Source organism: Alexandromys fortis, unplaced genomic scaffold (genome assembly GCF_014885135.2).
Source record: "Alexandromys fortis isolate MF-2015 unplaced genomic scaffold, M_Fortis_MF-2015_v1.1 scaffold_180, whole genome shotgun sequence".
In the NCBI taxonomy this organism is placed as follows: domain Eukaryota; kingdom Metazoa; phylum Chordata; class Mammalia; order Rodentia; family Cricetidae; genus Alexandromys; species Alexandromys fortis.
Window position 1 is genome coordinate 1,573,133 of NW_026068143.1, and position 19,346 is coordinate 1,592,478.

The 19,346-nt window shown below is 36.0% G+C and overlaps 1 non-coding gene and 1 pseudogene across 1 annotated transcript; both read left to right on the plus strand.

The window, feature by feature from the left end:
* The first annotated feature begins 205 nt into the window (after positions 1-205).
* Positions 206-588, plus strand: LOC126491307 (40S ribosomal protein S15a-like; annotated as a pseudogene).
* Positions 589-4,105: 3,517 nt separating this feature from the next.
* On the plus strand, positions 4,106-4,178 carry Trnav-cac (transfer RNA valine (anticodon CAC)). Its single transcript has one exon. It is a non-coding gene; the product is annotated as a tRNA-Val (tRNA).
* The last annotated feature ends 15,168 nt before the right edge of the window (positions 4,179-19,346 follow it).

The following is a 19,346-nucleotide window of genomic DNA, read 5'->3' on the forward strand; positions in this document are numbered from 1 at the left end:
CGATATCTCTCCTACCTCCACCATGAAGCTGGAATCTCAGAAAGCTAAAGAATGGGCTGGATCCAGCTACCAAATCCACAGATTTAATCCCCTTCATAATGCTTAGCAGATTAAAAACTCACATGGTCAGAAAAAGAAAGATATACAGTAAAGAGAGCTTCAAAGAAGAAGAAAATCTCTAAATTTTTTTACAGTGTGTTTACGCATGAACGTCCTGGCCAATGCTCTCAAGAGCATCAACAATGCAGGAAGAGAGGCAAATGCCAGGTCCTCATCAGGCCCTGCTCCAAAGTCATCGTTCAGTTCCTAACTATGATGATGAATCACGGTTACATCGGTGAATTTGAAATCATTGACGACCACAGAGCTGGGAAGATCGTCGTGAACCTCACCGGCAGGTTGAACAAGTGTGGAGTGATAAGCCCTAGATTTGATGTGCAACTCAAAGACCTAGAAAAATGGCAGAACAATCTGCTCCAGCCCCGTCAGTTTGGCATCATTGTACTGACCACCTCAGCTGGCATCATGGACCATGAAGAGGCAAGACGAAATCACACAGGAGGGAAAATCCTGGGATTCTTTTTCTAGAGATATAAAACATAAATAAAGACCCTTTATGGACTGTGGGGAAAAATGAATGCAAGCTTGGGAGAGTAAAGAAAGAGGTTAAAGTCCTTCAAATAAAAAAGAAAGACAGCAGTTTGGTTTGGTGATATACAACTTTAATCTCAACACTTGGGAGACAGAGATAGACAGACCTATTCAAGTTCAAGGTGTGATGGCACACACCTTTAATCCTACACTTGGAAGACTGAAGCAGGCAGATCTCTATGAGTTCAAGGTGTGATGGCACACACCTTTAATCCCAGCCCTTGGGAGGCAGAAGAATGTAAATCTCTGTGAGTTCAAGGACAGCCTGGTCTACAGAGTGAGTTTCAGGATATGATACACAGAAACCCTGTCTTTGTAAATACCCATCATAAGTTATTTCACTGAAGCAATTGAAAACACTTTAAACACACCAATGCACAACATTCAGCGGTAATTTAAGCAGAGTAATTACTCCAAATGAATTTCATATATATATATATATATAATGTGTGTATAGTGTTTGTGACATAATTTAAAATTTAAGATGTTTGAAAGGCTTCACCTTGACTATTTATTCAAACAAGTTTCTAAATTTTGACACCAAGCAGAAATATTAGCTGTTAATCAAGCACACACAAATGTAGATGTAAATTGGATCAACTTCCTGTTGAACAGATTCTTTAAAGCTTTCTTGGGAAGCAGGGTCAAGTACAAAAATAATTCCCCAAAGATATTTTAACTTTAATTCTCAGTAAAATTGTCATTTGTCTAAAACTTCAGAGTACCCAATCATGGTAAATGCCAATGATGGAGGAGGGGTTGCTTGTTTGTCCCCGCTGCTTAGATCCAAAATAGCCACAAAGATACTATATTAATTAAATTACTGCTTGGCCCCTTAGCTCTAACTTCTTATTGGCTAACTCTTACATATTAATTTAATCCATCTCCATTAATCTGTATATCACCAGGAGGACGTGGCCTACTAGCAAATTTTCATCATGTCTATCTCTAGTGGTAGATCCATGTCATCTCTCTGACTCCACACTTCTTTCTCCCAGCATTCAGTCCAGTCCCCCCCCCTGCCTATCTAAGTTCTGCCCTATCAACAGACCAAGACAGTTTCTTTATTCGTTAATGGTAATCACAACACACAGAGAGGAATCCCAAATCATACCAAAAAATCAGTAACCAGAAAATAATTTTCTCTAAAAGTAGCTCTCCTTTTGATTATCACATCTTACTTGGATCTTTGGAGAGGTATGACCTTCTTCCTAAGTGGTTTTGTACAAAACTGTGCAATTGATTTTTTGAAAAATCTCTCCTAACAAATGTCATGACTGTGATTCTTAGAATGTTTTAAACTTTCAGTCCAATATAGATAAGAAAAATGCTCTCATGTCCTTTGAGTGTAATTTGTAAGAAGTTGGCTACATCTGTGAAATTAATTATTGCAACTGTAGTAGCTATTTTTATGTAATACCAACTTATTCTGTATTTCTCTTGCAATTCCTATAAACATGGCATTGTGGATTTCTGCCTTAATTCTATTCTTATCATCAAGTCACTGTATATCTAGCTTTCCTCTCTGGAAGCCTTTCAAGGGAAGTCACATATTCATCACAGTCAACTACTCTCTCATTCCTGAGTGATCAGGGAAATGCAAATCAAAACAACTTTGAGATACCATCTTACACCTGTCAGAATGGCTAAAATAAAAAAAAAAAAAAAAAAAAAAACAATGATAGCCTTTGCTGGAGAGGATGTGGAGTAAGTGGAACACTCATCCATTGCTGGTGGGAATGCAAACTTGTGCAACCACTTTGGAAATCAGTGTGGCGGTTTCTCAGGAAATTTGGGATCACCTAAGATTTGAATTCAAATAACCTACCTAAAAGAGAGGACTTATTCATTTACCTCACAGAGTTTTTTTCACTGTAACCACAGTTATTTATAAAAGATTTTAAAAGAGATTGTATCTAATTACTAGCAAAAGCAGACACTAAGCCACCAAACAATCCAAGTCTTCTATGACAAAAGAATAATTAGATGTAGAAAATACTTACAAAATTATTTCAAAGATTTAAGTACAACTGAGGTACAACTGAAGTTAGCAATCAAGTGATCAAAGTAAGTCTTTTAAAATTATACACCAGGGAGATCAGCCAGGATACTTTCTCTCTTAATATCTGTTTTATTGTCTTTGGTCCTGAGAATTATCAAATGTATTGAGAATCTTGTATCCCATATTCCCTTTTCCAACCTCGCATTAACTTATATTGTGTTGTTGTTTAAAACGCATTTTCCTTTATTATATAATAGTTCTTCAAGGACATCTTTAGTACGGTGTGAAAAGGATACTGACATACTTTGCTCACTGTACTTGTTGTGATTGACATTGTGAACTATTTTTCTCTTAAATATTATGTGTTTATATTTAGATCAATTATGCTAAACTTTCTATAACTGATTTAAAGTTTGGGAATTATTTGTGTCATTGACATTCTGCAAGAGATAGTAAAAAATACAATCTAGATAAAATACTAAGGTCCTTGAAATGACTGAATGTAGAATTTATAAGAAAATGTTAAGGTACTAATTATAGATAAATGTAGTATTAAGGACTAAAGGAAGTAAAACTTGGATTTATTTCATCATTGTAAATGAGAAGCATTTGAGACTGTTGTAAAGAAGAAAGCTTGTATTCATTAATCCCTGAATATTTGGTTTACAACTGACCTATTTTATATAGCAGAGAAAGACAAGAGCACATATAGTTGAAACTCTGAGGAAAACTAAAATGAATGGAAGAGAATAATTAAACTCTTTAGCAGGAAGGAAAGCAAAAATATCTCTCTTATAAAATACAGTAATCAATCATCTTAAGGATAACAATAGAAGTTTATTAGGCTTCCTGATATTATACCCCTAGTTTTGTAAAGAAATTCTGATAAACAAGAATACAGAAAAATTGAACTTAATGACATTAAGAAATATAATGAAGATCTGTAATTGAAAATGGATATCTGAGATCAAATGACATCAGACACAAAAAAAAAAGAAACTGCAAAATAAAATAACGTAAAATATCTTTCTCCAAAATAGCAAAGTCAGGATAAAATGAGAGAATTTACTAAAGAAGTTAGAGAAAATGTAACAATAAAATTCTAAATGTAGAAATACAAAAACAAATATAATGCAATTTAAATATATGGGAAACTTATTAACTCCAATAAGTTATTGCTGAATAATACACTATCTATAAAGAAATTATAGAATAAAACTGAACAATAGTATATATGAATTAAAATGAGTGGAGTTAACATCTCTGTAATTTTCTTAGAAAGAGAGAGAGAAGAAAAAAGAAAGAAAGAAAGAAAGAAAGAAAGAAAGAAAGAAAGAAAGAAAGAAAGAAGGAAGGAAGGAAGGAAAGAGGAAAATAGTAAAAAGAGAGGGAAGGAGGGAAAAGAAAGGAAGAAAAACACCTTTACAAATAAGAAAACTTGACCCATGTTGTGTTTCCGTAGTGTAGTGGTTATCACGCTCGCCTCACACGCGAGAGGTCCCCGGTTCGAAACCGGGCGGGAACACTATCCAATGGTCTTTATGGAGCTGGAGAAATGGCTCAGTGGTTAAGAGCACTGCCTGCTCTTCCAAAGGTCCTGAGTTCAATTCCCAGCAACCACATGGTGGCTCACAACCATCCATAAGGAGATCTGGTGCCCTCTTCTGGCCTGCAGGTACACATGCAGACAGAATACTGGGAATACTGTATACATAATAAATAAATAAATCTTAAAAAAAAAGAAAGAAAACTTGACCCCATTCATCAGATGTTACAAGCTACAAGTCCCACTCCACCCATAAACCCTCCTACCCCCCCCCCCCCAGCAATCTCAGTGCACTCTGAAACACATCCTGCTACTACACATAGAGGACCAAGAGAGGAATTCTGAAGTGCAAGCTGTGACTACACAGAGTAGACCAAGAGAGGGAACCAAGAGAGCAGGCCAAGAGAGCAGGTCAAGTGAGAGGGCTAAGAAAGACCTTAGTGGCTCCCTGAGACAAAGACAGTAACAGTATAGAGCAGACCAAGAACAGTTTCCAAAGACTTAAACAGCTACTGCAATGATTAGACCAAGAGGCAAATTCACTGCCAGCACCAATTAAAGGAAGAGATGGGTAGGCACCAATGCAAGAATTCATCCAACAACCTAAAAAGCAACATGGTAACACCAGAACCCACTGGTCATACAACAGGTAGACTTGATTGCCCTAACCCAAAAGAAGCAGAAAAAAAAATGATTTTAAGTGTAACATTAGGAGGATTATGGAGACCTTTAAAGAGGAAATGAAAAGAGGAAAACTTAACAAAGAAATCTTAGAAAAGAATTGAAACTACGCTCTAAAGCAAGAGTTGTTGCTTTTTGTTGCTTTTTGCTCCTATCCAGTTTAGAAAAATCTCCTTATAGACTTCATTATAGAATATTTATACACAGTATTGGCTTAATCCTTATGTTAACTTTTATATTCACACCAAGGTATAAATAGCTTCTAGTATACTCTCAAGATTGTTTTCATTTTATGACACATAGTATATTGCTGTGTATATAAAATTTCCATTGAATGTTCATGAATCAGTGAAAAAATGGTGGTCCTACTTTATGCATACTAGAAAAACTGTGTGCCAGCCCTCCAACACATATTCCTTTATTGTAACATACAAAAAAAAAATACCAATGAGCCAAACTTGAAATATTTAAAATTTTTGAACTAATCTATAATATACATACATACACAACATTTTAAAAGCTCCAGTCTTGGAATAAGTGTGGATTGAGCACAATCTCCCAGCTTCAGCTATATGTTCTACACTACATAAGGATCACTGCCATCAGATGGTCCCAGAAGTCATTTAGCCAAAAACACTCTGCACACTTATTATCAGAATACTGTGTCCTCAAGGACTAAAGAGCCAATGGCTACATCTTTGGATTTGATAACATGTTATAAAACTCAGTAATTTTTTTTATTTTACTTTAAATCTTATGTTGTTTTTCTTTAGGAAATTTAAAGCCAATGAATGTTCAGCTGTGTTAATTGTAGACAATTAAAGCTTTCTAAGTTGACAACATTTAGGAAGTATTCATGACAGCCAATGTTAGTGTTGACCAAATATAGACAAGAAGGCCACATTTGTTTGCAAAGGTTAAACAGCAAAGATAAAAGATTCCAAGTGGAGCAATGAGGTGAAACATTACCTGGACATTTCCAGAACAGCTTATATGTGTGTTTTGTGTGAAAGAGTCTCTAAGAAGACATAAAGTCCTCATTGCTTAGTCATTTAAAAATCAGAGCATAGGAAGCCTGACTTAAATACTTAATTATATCTCTGACTTTTTTCCTGTGCAATTAATGGGAATCTTATAAAAGTCTAGAGTTGTAGAATTCTTAGTTTGGAAAAAATCAACAAATTCAGTTCCACATCATATCATAAAATTTACTGAAGCTATTCCTATTATTAGAATATTTTCAATAATGTTTTAGCCATTAAAGAACCTTCATATTTTTGTAATTAAAAATGTATTTTGGGGCTAGGGAATATAGCTTAGTGGTTGTTCGAGTCTCAGTACATTTGCCCAAAAACAGCTAATCTTGTTTTATAGTTTGTTATTTGCTTACACTGTTTTGTATAAGAGTACCTTGTTTTTTTTTCAATAAAAAATTATATTTAAAAAAAAGAATACCTTGGGAAGCATTGAACGAGGAAAATGACAGTTCAAACTTCTAAAACTATATTATTCTAAATACCTCTGGCAAATAAAATACAATTTTACATGATTTTGACATACTACTTTTCTTTCCTTGTTTGTTTATAGTGGACAAAATGTGCCCAGTTAATCACTAAGGACTCAGGTTTACCAGATTTATCAGTGTATATTTTGAATTAGTAATAAATAACTTCACTGATGGCTCAATTTTTGCCCATTTATTATGCCATGTTATCACCTACTTAATTTTTTAAATCAATATTTATTTATAAAACACTTGTCCTCTTTGCCATTGGTGTCACCATGGAATGAAGGAAATTTTGATCCCTGTGAAGCAAGAACAGGGTCAGAATTAAGAAGTAGATACAGAATCCCCACAAGTAGCAGAGATATCCATTGGGGAATAGTGGGAGTAGGAAAACTTGTATATCAAAATGATCACAATTTCATTCAGAGAGACACATCTATGATAGTCTTTAATTATACAGATGTTTTGTTTAAAAATATTAAAAAAAAACACTGTAATATTTGGTAACAGCATTTATATTTTATTTGCCTTTTGTAGTTGTTGTTGTTGTTGCTGCTGCTGCTGCTGTGGGAGCTCCTTCTGCTCCTTCAGCCAATAGCCTTTAAGATACCAGCCCACTTGGGCATGGTCACTTATAATATCAAAGCAGCTGTAAATGTTCACCTGCTCTCTTGATTGTGGCTCCCAGTTCAGGCTGCTAGACTCTGTTCTTGTTCCCAATTCATGCAGAAGATTGTGTTATTTATGAGAGTGATCTGTAGGTCTTTCCTAAATAAATAACCCTTTGTTAGATGTAATTCTATACTAGTGTGGAATTATCTTGTATCTTTCACCATCATCTGGCACCTGAATTTGAGGACCTGTCCACACTTTTGGGGATCAGTCCACCAGCCACATTGTGCATTGGACACTGACTCTCCTGTCTGCAGTTTTAGCTGGCCCTCAAACTTGGTAGGCTGCTGCTGAGTGCTCCCCAGCTCACAACCCACATGCCAGGTCACACACTACAATACCTGTGGTGCACAGAGTCCACAACTCACACTGATGGAAAACATTGGGTTTCCTCTTTCCTGGGTCCCAACTCTTTGATCGCCTTGATAACTGTTTTTAATTTGTTAAACAAAACTTATTTTTTTAGTACCTAAGTAAGCAACACATGCTCTTTGCTGATGCTAGCTAGCATCTCTTGGCCACGTGGCTACAACTGTAACACATGCTGGCAGATAACAATTATTACACCTACTCCAATTCATTGTAATTACTTTACAAAAGGTAAGATCTGAAAAACTACAAAAAAAAAAAATGGCACAGAGTTTGAACTGCATTTCTGGTAATTTTCTCAGAAAGACTATCTGGCACAAAGTACCCTAAGGTAGCCAAAGAATATGCATGAGAAACAATACATATGAGCGATCTAAAAGATATAAAACAAGACATAAACAAGCAATAGTTTCTTATGGGCTACATTCACCAACATCAGGAAAATGGTGAAAGTGTGGTCTCCAAGAACTAAGGCAAACCCACACAATTGGCTTCAGTTAATCTCAGTGGTCCAAGAAAATGGACATCAGCTGCTTTGGAAGTGTTATTGGAGAGAAGAGGTAAAAAATTTAGAACAACAGAGGAAAGAAAAAAGGATTTGAGACTTTTCAAGATCAAATTCTTAGTGAATGTCATTACTCTGATTCTCAAGAACAGGCTCACTACAATGAACACATCCTGTCCCTATGTAGTACAGCAGTTTTAAACGCATGGGACAGGATTCAAAAACTAGGAAAGAGGACTGAGTAATACAGTAGAGTTTAACAGTGCCAGAGAGAACCCTTTAGTGACTTCTTCCAAAGATCGACTAAGGCTGTGCAATTAGGAATGCCAGACCCTGAAGCTAGACATGTACAAACAGAATCCTTAGCTTTTGAAAATGCCAACTTAGAATTCAAGAAGATCTTCGGGCCTTTAAAGGTTAGATCAGCACCCATACATGAATGGATCCTGCATACAATGAATTTTGAAACTTTTGACTATAATACTGAAGCTTGGGTAGGAGAAGCAATTTCAAATGGTATAAGGAGACACCAAATTTCCAAATCTTTTAATTTTGGAAGAATAGAACATCTAAGAAGGGACTGTAGACAAGGAATTCTTAGAAATAATGTCTCCTATAGCAATGGCAAGAACAGGAGGACTCAGCCTTCTGGTATATATAGAGGGTGTGGCAAAGGTCGATAATAGACTAATGAATGTAGGTCAAATAAGAGATAGACAAGCCAACCCAATACTACTGAAAACTCCTTGGAGGGCTTCTCACAGGCCCCAATGTCAATCAAGTTTGAGTCATTCCTAGCAACTGTGGAGAACATGTCTCAACAGGAAAATTAAACACTCCAGTGCCTACTGTTAAAAAAAAAAAAAATACTGTTCTGTATGATGGAATATACATGTAACTTTAGTCCAAAAATCCAGTAGTAAATAGGAAATGTATAGTTTGGCAGTCTTCTATAAATGATCAAAGACAAAAGCTAAGACTGATTATAAGTAACACTACATTTGAGGGATTACTAGAGACAGGTGTGGATGTGAATATCATTACTCCAGAATCTTGGCATCCAGATTGGCCTCTTCACGAGGCAGATATTCAATTCCTAGGAATTGGAGCCCAGTCTCAAGTAAAACAAAGCATGTGGTGGGTTGAATCCATAGGGCCAGGACAGAAAGGAAGGCTGAGGCCAAATGTAGCTAATATTGCAGTGAATTTATGGGACTGTGACCTATTGCAGCAATGGCATATCTAAGTTAACATTCCTAGGTCTCAAAAACTCATGTTTCAGGGAAAGATATTATAAGATATTACAAACAAAGATCACCAGCCATTCAGGCTGCACAAGAATACAAAGAAACTAGCAAACTCTCAGAGGCACTAATAACCATGCATTTAAAATGGTTAACCAAGAAAGCCATTTGTGTTAAACAATGGACTTTAATAGAAGACAAATCAATGGCTTTAGAACAGCTGATACAGGAACAATTAGATACTCACCACATTGAAGAATCAACCAACCCTTGCATTTCTCCTGTATTTGTTGTTAAAAAAAATCTGGAAAATGATGAATGGTTGCTGCAGGAGATCCTTCTGCTCCTTCAGCCAATAGCCTTTAAGATACCAGCCCACTTGGGTGTGGGTTTTTTGGCTTTAAAAAGCACTGGTAGTCCTGCTCTCTCTCTCTCTCTTGCTTGTGGCTCCACTTCTTGCTACTAGACTCTGTTCCTGGTTACAAGTAGGGCTATTGTCTTGAACAGTGATCTGTAAATTTTCCCCTTAAATAAATAACCCTTTTATTAATCATAATTCCAAACTGGTGTGAGATTGTTTTGTGACTTACGTCTACACATAGATTTAAAATCCATGCCTCATGGGCTCGATTGGCTGGGACAGTCTCTGCCCACCTGGTTTGCTCTTTCCTGAGTGGTTTTTAAATTCCCATTTTAGCGCCTATGCAACACAAGTCAGAGTGCAAGCAGTTGGATAATGTTGCAACCTCTCAGGGCAATTCTTTGTCATGTGGCAGGATATGTGGTTTCTGGGTTGCTGTTCTTTGCCCCTGGATTCTAAGTTTCTGATTCCATGTATGGAATTGATTTAATTACATTTACTTTGTTGAGCAACTCATATTTTCCAGTCTTTAACAAGTACCAATGTGGACACTAAAACAGGACTGTTTCTATCACTTTTGCATTGATTTTAGTCATGACTGGGCAACAGTGTCACTTGTTGGATAACAGTTAATATGGCAGTTTTTATTTCCAATGCAACTTTTAGGCCTTTATTTACTAATACAATGGATTATATCATATGAGGCTTATATGACTATGGGGGATACCTCAATTTCCTGGTTATTAGGTTTCAGTTTTCTTCTCGATACTCTATCATTAAGGAATAATATGACACTCCTAGGAAGGATACAATCTTTACAAACTAATAAAGAACAGCTAATTGACAGGATTAAAATAATTGAAAATCAGAGGTTATCTGAACAAATGGATACTATGATAGACAGAATTGACTCCATATATAAGGGTACTAGGAAGTTATTTGAAAGAATTCACGCTGTTGAATTTGAAATTCAAAAGTTTTGATAAAGTAACAGATAGAATGTACCTCCAGGATGGCAATCTACACAATATTCAAGAAAAGTACAAGGAGAAGATGTTATCTTTAAAGGAGAACATTAAAACCTTGGAATCACAGGTACGGTACATAATGAGGACCAGAGATTTGATGCGTCCATGAAATAACTAGAAATACACACACTCTAGAAGATTCAGGCCTTACAAAAAACAATGATAAAAAGATTTGAAATGATTGAGGGAATTACTGGAGTTAATGAACAGGGAAAGAAGGCACAGAGACAGAATGCAACATTGCCAGTAGCTGTCAGAACTGGATTACTCAGGGTTTTTAGCTTCCTATCCTGTACTTTACTCTGACAAAAGCATCAGGTTCTAAAGGCCTAAAAGGATCAAAAGAAGGCACATGAATACCTATAGGAATGAATGATCTACAAGAAATTAAGCAAGATCTTGTAACTTATAGTTTGCATTCTGCATTTGTTAAGGAGATGATAAGGACTTGGGCTTCCAACATCATGACAACCCCTTATAAATTTTTTCAGTTAGTTTCAGCAGTCCTGGATGACAGACCTTCCTTCATTGATGTTTGGGATTTGTTTCAGGGAGGAATACAAAAATATGGAAAAACAGGGAAGAGCAAAGTGTCTTGAGGGTTCCCAAGATCAAATTGTTGGTGAAGGTCCTTATGCTGATCCACAGGTCCAAGCTCTTTACAACGAAGAAATCTTGTCCCTATAATACAAAGCAGCCTTAAGTGCTTGGAACAGGATTCAGGAATCAGGAAAATGTATGAATCATATGCCAGGGTTAAACAGGGACAGAGAGACCCCTTTACTACTTTTTACAAAGATTAAATAAGGCTATATAAATAGGAATAACAGACCCAGAAGCTAGATGAATAATATTTGAATCACTGGCTTTTGAAATTGCAACCTTAGAATTCAAGAAGATGATTAGGCCTTTAAGGTTTAGATCAGTATGGATTCTGCATACAATGAATGTTGAGATATTTGACTATAATGATGAATCTTGGGTAGGAGAAGCAATTTCCAAAGTAATGAGAGACATAAAACAGCAAAATGTTTCAATTGTAGTAAAATAGGGCATTTAAGAACATATTGTAGGCGAGGAATTTCTAGGAATAATGTCTCCTCTGGGAATTGCAAAAATAGGAGACCTCAGCCTTCAAGTATATGTAGAAGGTGTGGTAAAGGTCGACATTGGACCAATAAATGCAGGTCAACAACAGGCAAACAAGGCAACCCAATAACATCAGGAAATTCCTTGAGGGACTTCTCGCAGGCCCCCAAGAGAAAAGTGGCCCAGTCATTCCCAGTTACAGTGAAGAACCTGTCTCACCAAGAAAATAAAAAAAAATCAATTATCTGTTGTAAAAAGCAATAGTGGTCTGAATGATGGGTTAAATGTGGAGGATGAGTCAAAAAATCCAGCAGGACAGAGGAAACGTATATTTTGGCAGACTTCTATTAATGATCAAAGACCAATGCTAAGAGTTTGTATAAATGACATTTTTATTGAAGGCTTATTAGACATGGATACAGATGTAAGTATTTTTACTCCAGAATCTTGGCATCCGAATTGGCCTCTTCAAGAGGTAGATATTCAGTTCCTGGGAATTGGAACACTATCTCAGGTAAAACTAAGCACAAGATGGGTTGAATGCATAGGGCCCGAAGGGCTAATAGGAAGACTAAGGCCATACATAGGCAATATTCAGTTAATTTCTGGGGTCATGAATTATTTCAGCAATGGAATACCCAGATTAGCATTCCTACAGCCCCCAAAACTTTTGTTTCTGAGGAAAATATTAAAAGACATTATAGACAATGGACACAAGTCATTCAGGCTGTACAAGAACACAAAGCAATTGATAAACCTTCAGAGTTACCAACAGCTGTACCTTTAAAATGGTTAACTGAAAAACAAATATGGGTTAAGCAGTGGCCTCTAGCTGAGGGAAAGTTGGAGGTTTTAGAACAGCTGGTTCAAGATTAAATAGATGCTAGATGTATTGAAGAATCTTCTAGCCCTTCAAATTCTCCTGTATTTGTTGTTAAAAAGAAATCTGGAAAATAGAGAATGGTGACATTTTTAAGGGCTATCAACAAGGTAATTCAACCTATGGACCATCTACAATCTGGAATTCCTCTGCCTTGTCTATTACAAAAGGGATGGCCTCTCATAGTTATTGATTTAAATAATTGTTTCTTTACTATATCTTTACAAGAAAAAGAGAAAAGTTTGCCTTCACAGTGCCTACTTATAATAATTCTCAGACTATTAGAAGATATTAATGGATCATCATCCAACAGGGAATGCTCAATATCGCCACCCTGTGCCAATACTTTGTCAGGCAGCCATTGGAAATAATTTGTAAGCAATTTCCTATGTCAACAATATACCATTACATGGATGACATTTTGCTATCTTATTCAAATATAGGTACTTTAGACAGGATGTTTGATGAAGTAAAGAAAGTCTTGCCTAAATGGGGATTACAAATTGCTCCTGAAAAGATTCAAAGAGGAAATTCTATTAATTACCTAGGTTACAGAATAGGTTTACAGAAAACTAGAACACAAAAGGCACAAATTAGGAGAACCATTTAAGGACTCTTAATGACTTTCAAATTTAGTTAGGAATCATTTCCAGTCTACGATCAGCTGTTGGGATAACACCTGATCTAAGTATTCATTTAAACAAAACCTTAGATGGTGATAAAGATTTGAATAGTCCTAGAGAATTAATAACTGAAGCAGAAAAGGAACTGACAATGATTGAGGAAAAATTACAGGAGGCACATGTGGATAGAGTGAAACCATATCTTAGTTGTATTCCAATCATATTGCCTTCCAGAATTTCTCCTATGGGAATTTTAATGCAGAGGAAAGATATTATTTTAGAATTGATCTTTTTTACCACACAAACCAAGTAAAAAAATTAAAACCTATGTGGAAAAAGTCTCTTAATTAATTATAAAAGGTAAACTGAGACTTCATCAACAGCAGGTATAAACCCAGCAGAAATTACAGTGCCTTTTACTACTGATGAAATGAAAAAGGTATGGGAAGACAATGAACCATGGCAAAGACCTTGTGCTAATTATTTGGGAGAAATTAATAGCAACTATCCCAAAAGTGGTAGACTTAACCTCATAAAGAGAACTTCTTGGATTCTTCCTTGAATTGTATGTGATGCTCCAATAACTGGAGCCTGAACATTTCATACTGATTCAAATAAATCAAAGAAGGGACATTACAAATCAGACAAATTAAGTAAGGTGGAAAAAAGCCCTTATAATTCTTTCCAGAAGGCAGATTTATATGCCATTCTTATGGTAATAAGGAATAATAAAGAACCTCTTAATATAGTTACTGATTCACAATATGCAGAAAGAGTTATCTTGCATATTGAAACTGTGGAATTTTTACCAGATAATACAGAATTGACTTTATTGTTTATCCATGTGCAAAGCATAATCAGGAATAGGCTTTGTCCTATGTATAAAACACACATCCAATCCCATATGGGTCTGCCAGGTCCTCTAGCACAAGGCAATGCAGAAATTGATCAATTATTTATTGGATGTATGTTGCAGGCCTCAGAATTTCAGGAAAAATAAACATCATGTCACTAGCAAAGAGTTAAAGAAAGAGTTTTCTATTATGTGGAAACAAGCTAAGGAGATTATAAAGAGATGCCCTACTTGTTCTTTCTATAATCACACACCATTGTTTGCAGAAAGTAACCCAAAGGGTACTCAAAGGAATGAAATCTTGCAGATGAATGTGTTCCACTTTACAGAATTTGGTAAACTAAAATATGTATAACACACCATAAACATGTATTCAGGTTTTCAATGGGCAACTGCCTTGAGCTCAGAAAAGGCTGATTCAGTAATCACACATTTATTGGAAGTTATGGCCATCATGAGTATACCTGCACAAATAAAGACAGACAATGATCTGGAATATGTATCTGAAAAATGAAGTTTTTGGTTATTATAATATAAAGCACATTACAGGTATACCAAATAATCCTACAGTCAGGCAGTTACAGAAAGGCAAATTGTACTATAAAGGATATGCTGAACAAACAGAAAGGGATAGAAAATACTCCCAGAAATAGATTGCATAATGCTTTATTAACCTTGAATTTTCTTAACGCTAATGAGAAAGGAACAACAGCAGCAGAGAGGCATTGAAAAATGGAAAAAAAAAACTTCTGAATTGAATAAACCATTAAATATATTTCAAGGATGTTTTGACCTCACAATGGAAACCAGGAGATATACTATATTGGGGAAGGGGATTTGCTCTTGTTTCCAGGGAGAAGAAAAATAATGGATACCATCAAAATTAAAGATTTGCTTTGAAAAGGAGAAACCTATTGAAAAAGAGAGATGGCAGCTCATCCACAATAGTGACAACCATACAGGTGGTTAGGAAAGCCTAAAAGGGTTGGGGCAGGATTCTGCTCTTATCTTTGCAGGAAAATACGCATCATTAAAAATTCAAGAGACCCTGGATGTTTGAATGTTGAGAAAAAAAATAACTATCCACTAAGGAGCATCTAGAAAACAAAATATAGTTTATGAATCCATGTATGGGTTACACTCACATTTATGCATACACATACACACACTTGCTGGTTTTGGAGATGGACAATGGCTCTGTACTTCTCTAAATCCAAGCGTGTTGCTAAAAGGAATATTCAGAGTTTCTGTCTCATATTGGGAGTGATCTAGTATGGGACAGAAGAAAGACTTTAGGAATTTTTTTTTACTTTCTCCATGCTTTTTTGTCAATATAATATTCTTCATTGAATGTATATATATATATATATATATATATATATATGAATGATGTTTAAGTTTTTCTCGATGAACAATAGATTTTCCTACAGATCCTATTTCTTCAATAATTGTTGAAGTTTCCAGGTTGAAGATGGGGCCCCGCAGCAACAACTCTACCTAGTTGACATGACATCATGATGCAGACACCACTACTATAAGACAGATTCTTTGGGGTTGGGGTGCCTCACGCTGAAATGGTGCACCTTCTCACGATATTCTGGCCAGAACTCTAAATAAGAACTTTGAAAAAAAAAACTGTCGACTGCTTGGAAATCCTTTGAAACTATACTAGACAGTAATTTTGAAACTTAATCATCATTTTAATTTTGCAGGATCACATTAAGAGAACATTGCCCCCATGACAGTGGGAAGCAATTCAAGAAGACGATGCCCCAATCCCAAAAATGTTTGTTCATAGGGTTGGGGACACTGTTTAGGAGGTTGTTGATTATTACTTGTACTAAATAGAGGGTTGGGGTAAAAACAATGTTTGTTTTAAAAAGGAGGGGATATTAATAGTGGGTTATAGAGTGAATACTTGTGAGCTATTATTCATGGATAATTTACATTGGTATAGTTTTGTACATTGATAGGAGTTCAAATTATATTTGTTACTTTTATTTACATTATTTGTATACCTATACAAAGTTATTTTGTCAGATTGAAACAGAGATGTTATTATCTCTGTTTCAGACAGTTTGTATATTGATACAACTTTTAGGGAACATTTTTATATTGCATTATGCATTACTCATACCTCTGATCAAGATAGTTATAGATTGCTTATACTTTGAGGTCATTGTCCTCATTTGTTGTACATTTGTTTACAGGTTATTTAATATTCTGACATGAAGTTTTTGTCTTTAAGTTATACAGGTATTAATTATTATAGGTCAATAGTTGTTCTTGCTGGATGTATATATAGTCAGATCAATTAGGTTCTTTAGATACATAGAGATTGTATTCTGTCTAGATAGGTAATATTCAACCACTTTAAGAATCTGTGGAACATGGCATTTAAATAACTTAGGGTTCTGTTGAAGTGAGATGCAATTGCTCCTTGCAGAACCAGTCTCTTCCTGAGAGAATGTTGATCACTGAAGACACTCCAGTTGGATCTTGTTTTCTTCTTGGCAAAACTGGAATTTGGGCAAAGAAACACCCATGCCTCAACCACTGATGAGTTACATGATATGCAGAAATGGATAAGCAGGACTGTCAAATCTTGCCAAGACTGGATCAGATGGTTTTGAAAATTTTCCTGCCTCTGAAAATGGTCTGTAATTTATGCTAGGCCATAGCTAAAGTTGGTTGCTTCAACGTTGCAAAATGAGACTTTGGGTGATTGTTCAGGTAGCTAATTGTCTCTGTCATATATTATTTGCTTAGGAAGCTACTTGAGTGTACTTCCTACCTGCTCAAGTAATATTATCACCCTTCTCAGGCCTTCTATGGGGTTGAAGATTAGATAGTCATGGTTACCGTCCTTTTATGATCAAGCCAAACAATTTCCAATACAAGATTTAGACTCCTTAGGATAGAATGATTATTAAAACATTTAGCATATCTTCCCTGCTTAATATTGTTTATGTTGATTGTAATTCTAATTTTATACTTGATATCTTTTCATAGTGTATATTGTTTTGTTTCGGGTTTGGAACTCTATTACTTAAACAAAAGAGGAAGGTGCTACAAGACCTCCTTCTACTCCTTCAGCCAATAGCTTTTAAGATACTAGCCTACTTGGGTGTGGTCTCTTTTGCTTTAAAATACAGCAGTAGCCCTGCTTGCTCTCTCTTGCTTCCTGCTCAGCTTCCAGCTACTGGACTCTGTTTTTGGTCATGCAGAGGGCTGTTGTATAGAACAGTATTCTGTAAGTTTCCCCGTTAAATAAAGAACCCTTTTATTACTCATAATACCAAGCTGGTGTGTGATTGTTTTGTGACTTGTGCCTACAAAAGGTGACAGATCTAAAAGCTGTCAACAAAGTTATCCAACCTATGAGCTCTCCATAGTCTGGAATTCCTCAGCCTGCACTATTACCAAAATGATGGCTTCTTATACTTATTGATTTAAGTGATAGTTCCTTCACTATAGCTTTACATGAAAAGGATTGAGAAAAATTTGCTTTAATAGTGCTTACTTATTTTTTATATTTTATTGATTTCTACTGAGCTCTACATTTTTCTTTGCTCCTCTCCCTGCTTCTCCCCTTCTCCCTTTAACTCTCCCCCAAGATCCCCATGCTCCAAACTTACCCAGAAGATTTTGTCTTTTTCTAATTCCCATGTAGATTATATCAATGTAAGTCTCTCTTAGTGTCCTCATTGTTGTCTAAGTTCTCTCGGATTGAGGTTTGTAGGCTGGTTTTCTTTTATCTGTGTTTAAAAACCACATAGGAGTGATTAATGTGATAATTGTCTTTCTGTGTCTGAATTACCTCACTTAAAATAATGTTTTCTAGCTCCATCCATTTTCCTGCAAAATTCAGGATGTCATTATTTTATTTTTCTGCTGTGTAAATTCTTCCATCATGTAAATATACCACATTTTCCTCATCCATTCTTTGGTCGAGGAGCATTTAAGTTGTTTTCATGTTCTGGCTATGACAAACAATGCTGCTATGAACATAGTTGAGAATATGTCTTTGTGGCACAATTTAGCGTCATTTGAATATATACCCAAATGTGGTAATACTGGGCCTTGAGGAAGGTTTTTTATCATTTTTCTAAGAAATCACCACATTGATACCCAGAAATCAATGCCAAGGTACAATGGAGTAATCAGCCTCTGTGGGAGAAACCATGGAGGCCAGACTTCCTCCAAGAATGGAGAAAATATTCAACATTGTGTAAAAAGTGGGAGCCAGCCATGATAAGTTAATTATGGCTAAATATGAACAGATCACCCAAAGGAAGTTCTTTATTTCCAACCATTGTCACCTGCCAGAGTAGGACTCTGCCATCAATAAGTTTCATGGTGGCTTGAGTCTCGGTAGTTGACCCTGAAGCAATACCTGGTTGCAGGAAGAACCACAGAATGTGAATACCCAAGCACCACTCAAGAACAGACCATTCAAAGGAAATGCCTAGCATTCCAGCTGCTGTAGATAGAATCACCAGCCAGGACACACTCACCAGGACACCCCTAGAAAAATGTCAGCCAATCAGGGTCCTAAACCTCAAAAACCCTCCACCCTCACCTTTACTACTATAAATACCCAATTCTAACTGAGCCCGGGGCTCTCCATTTATTCCAGTATGTTGGACATGCAGAGAGACCGAGTTTTCAAACTTGCTTAAAAGAAAGACACTTTGATTTTACATACAGGAAACAAAAAGAAATTGCCACACTGACATCCAAAGGGGCTGTACCAGCTTGCATTCCCACTAGCAATGCCCCAATGCCTTTGTCCCACAACCTCTCCAGCATGAGTTGCCATCACTATTTTTGATCTTAGCCATTCTTACAGGTGTAAGATGGAATCTCAGAGTTGTTTTGATTTGCATTTCTCTGATGACTAAGGATGTTGGACATTTCCTTAAATGTCTTTCAGTCATTTTAGATTCCACCTTTGAGAGTTCTCTGTTTAGGTCTGCATTCCATTTTTTTGTTGGATTATGTATTCTTTTGATGACCAATTTCTTGAATTTTTTGTATACTTTGAAAATCAGAACTCTGTCTGGTGTGGGGTTAGTGAAGATCTTTTCCAATTCTCTAGGCTGTTGTTTTGTTTTGTTGACTATGTCCTTTGCTTTACAGAAGCTTTTAAATTTCAGGAGGTCCCATTTGTTAATTTTTTCTCTCAGAGTCTGTTCTGCTGGGGTTATATTTAGGAAGTGGTCTGTGCCATTACATGCAAGTGTACTTCCCACCTTCTCTTCTTTAAGGTTAAGTGTGGCTGGTTTCATGTTCAGGTTTTGATTAATTTGGACTTAATTTTTGTGCATGTTGA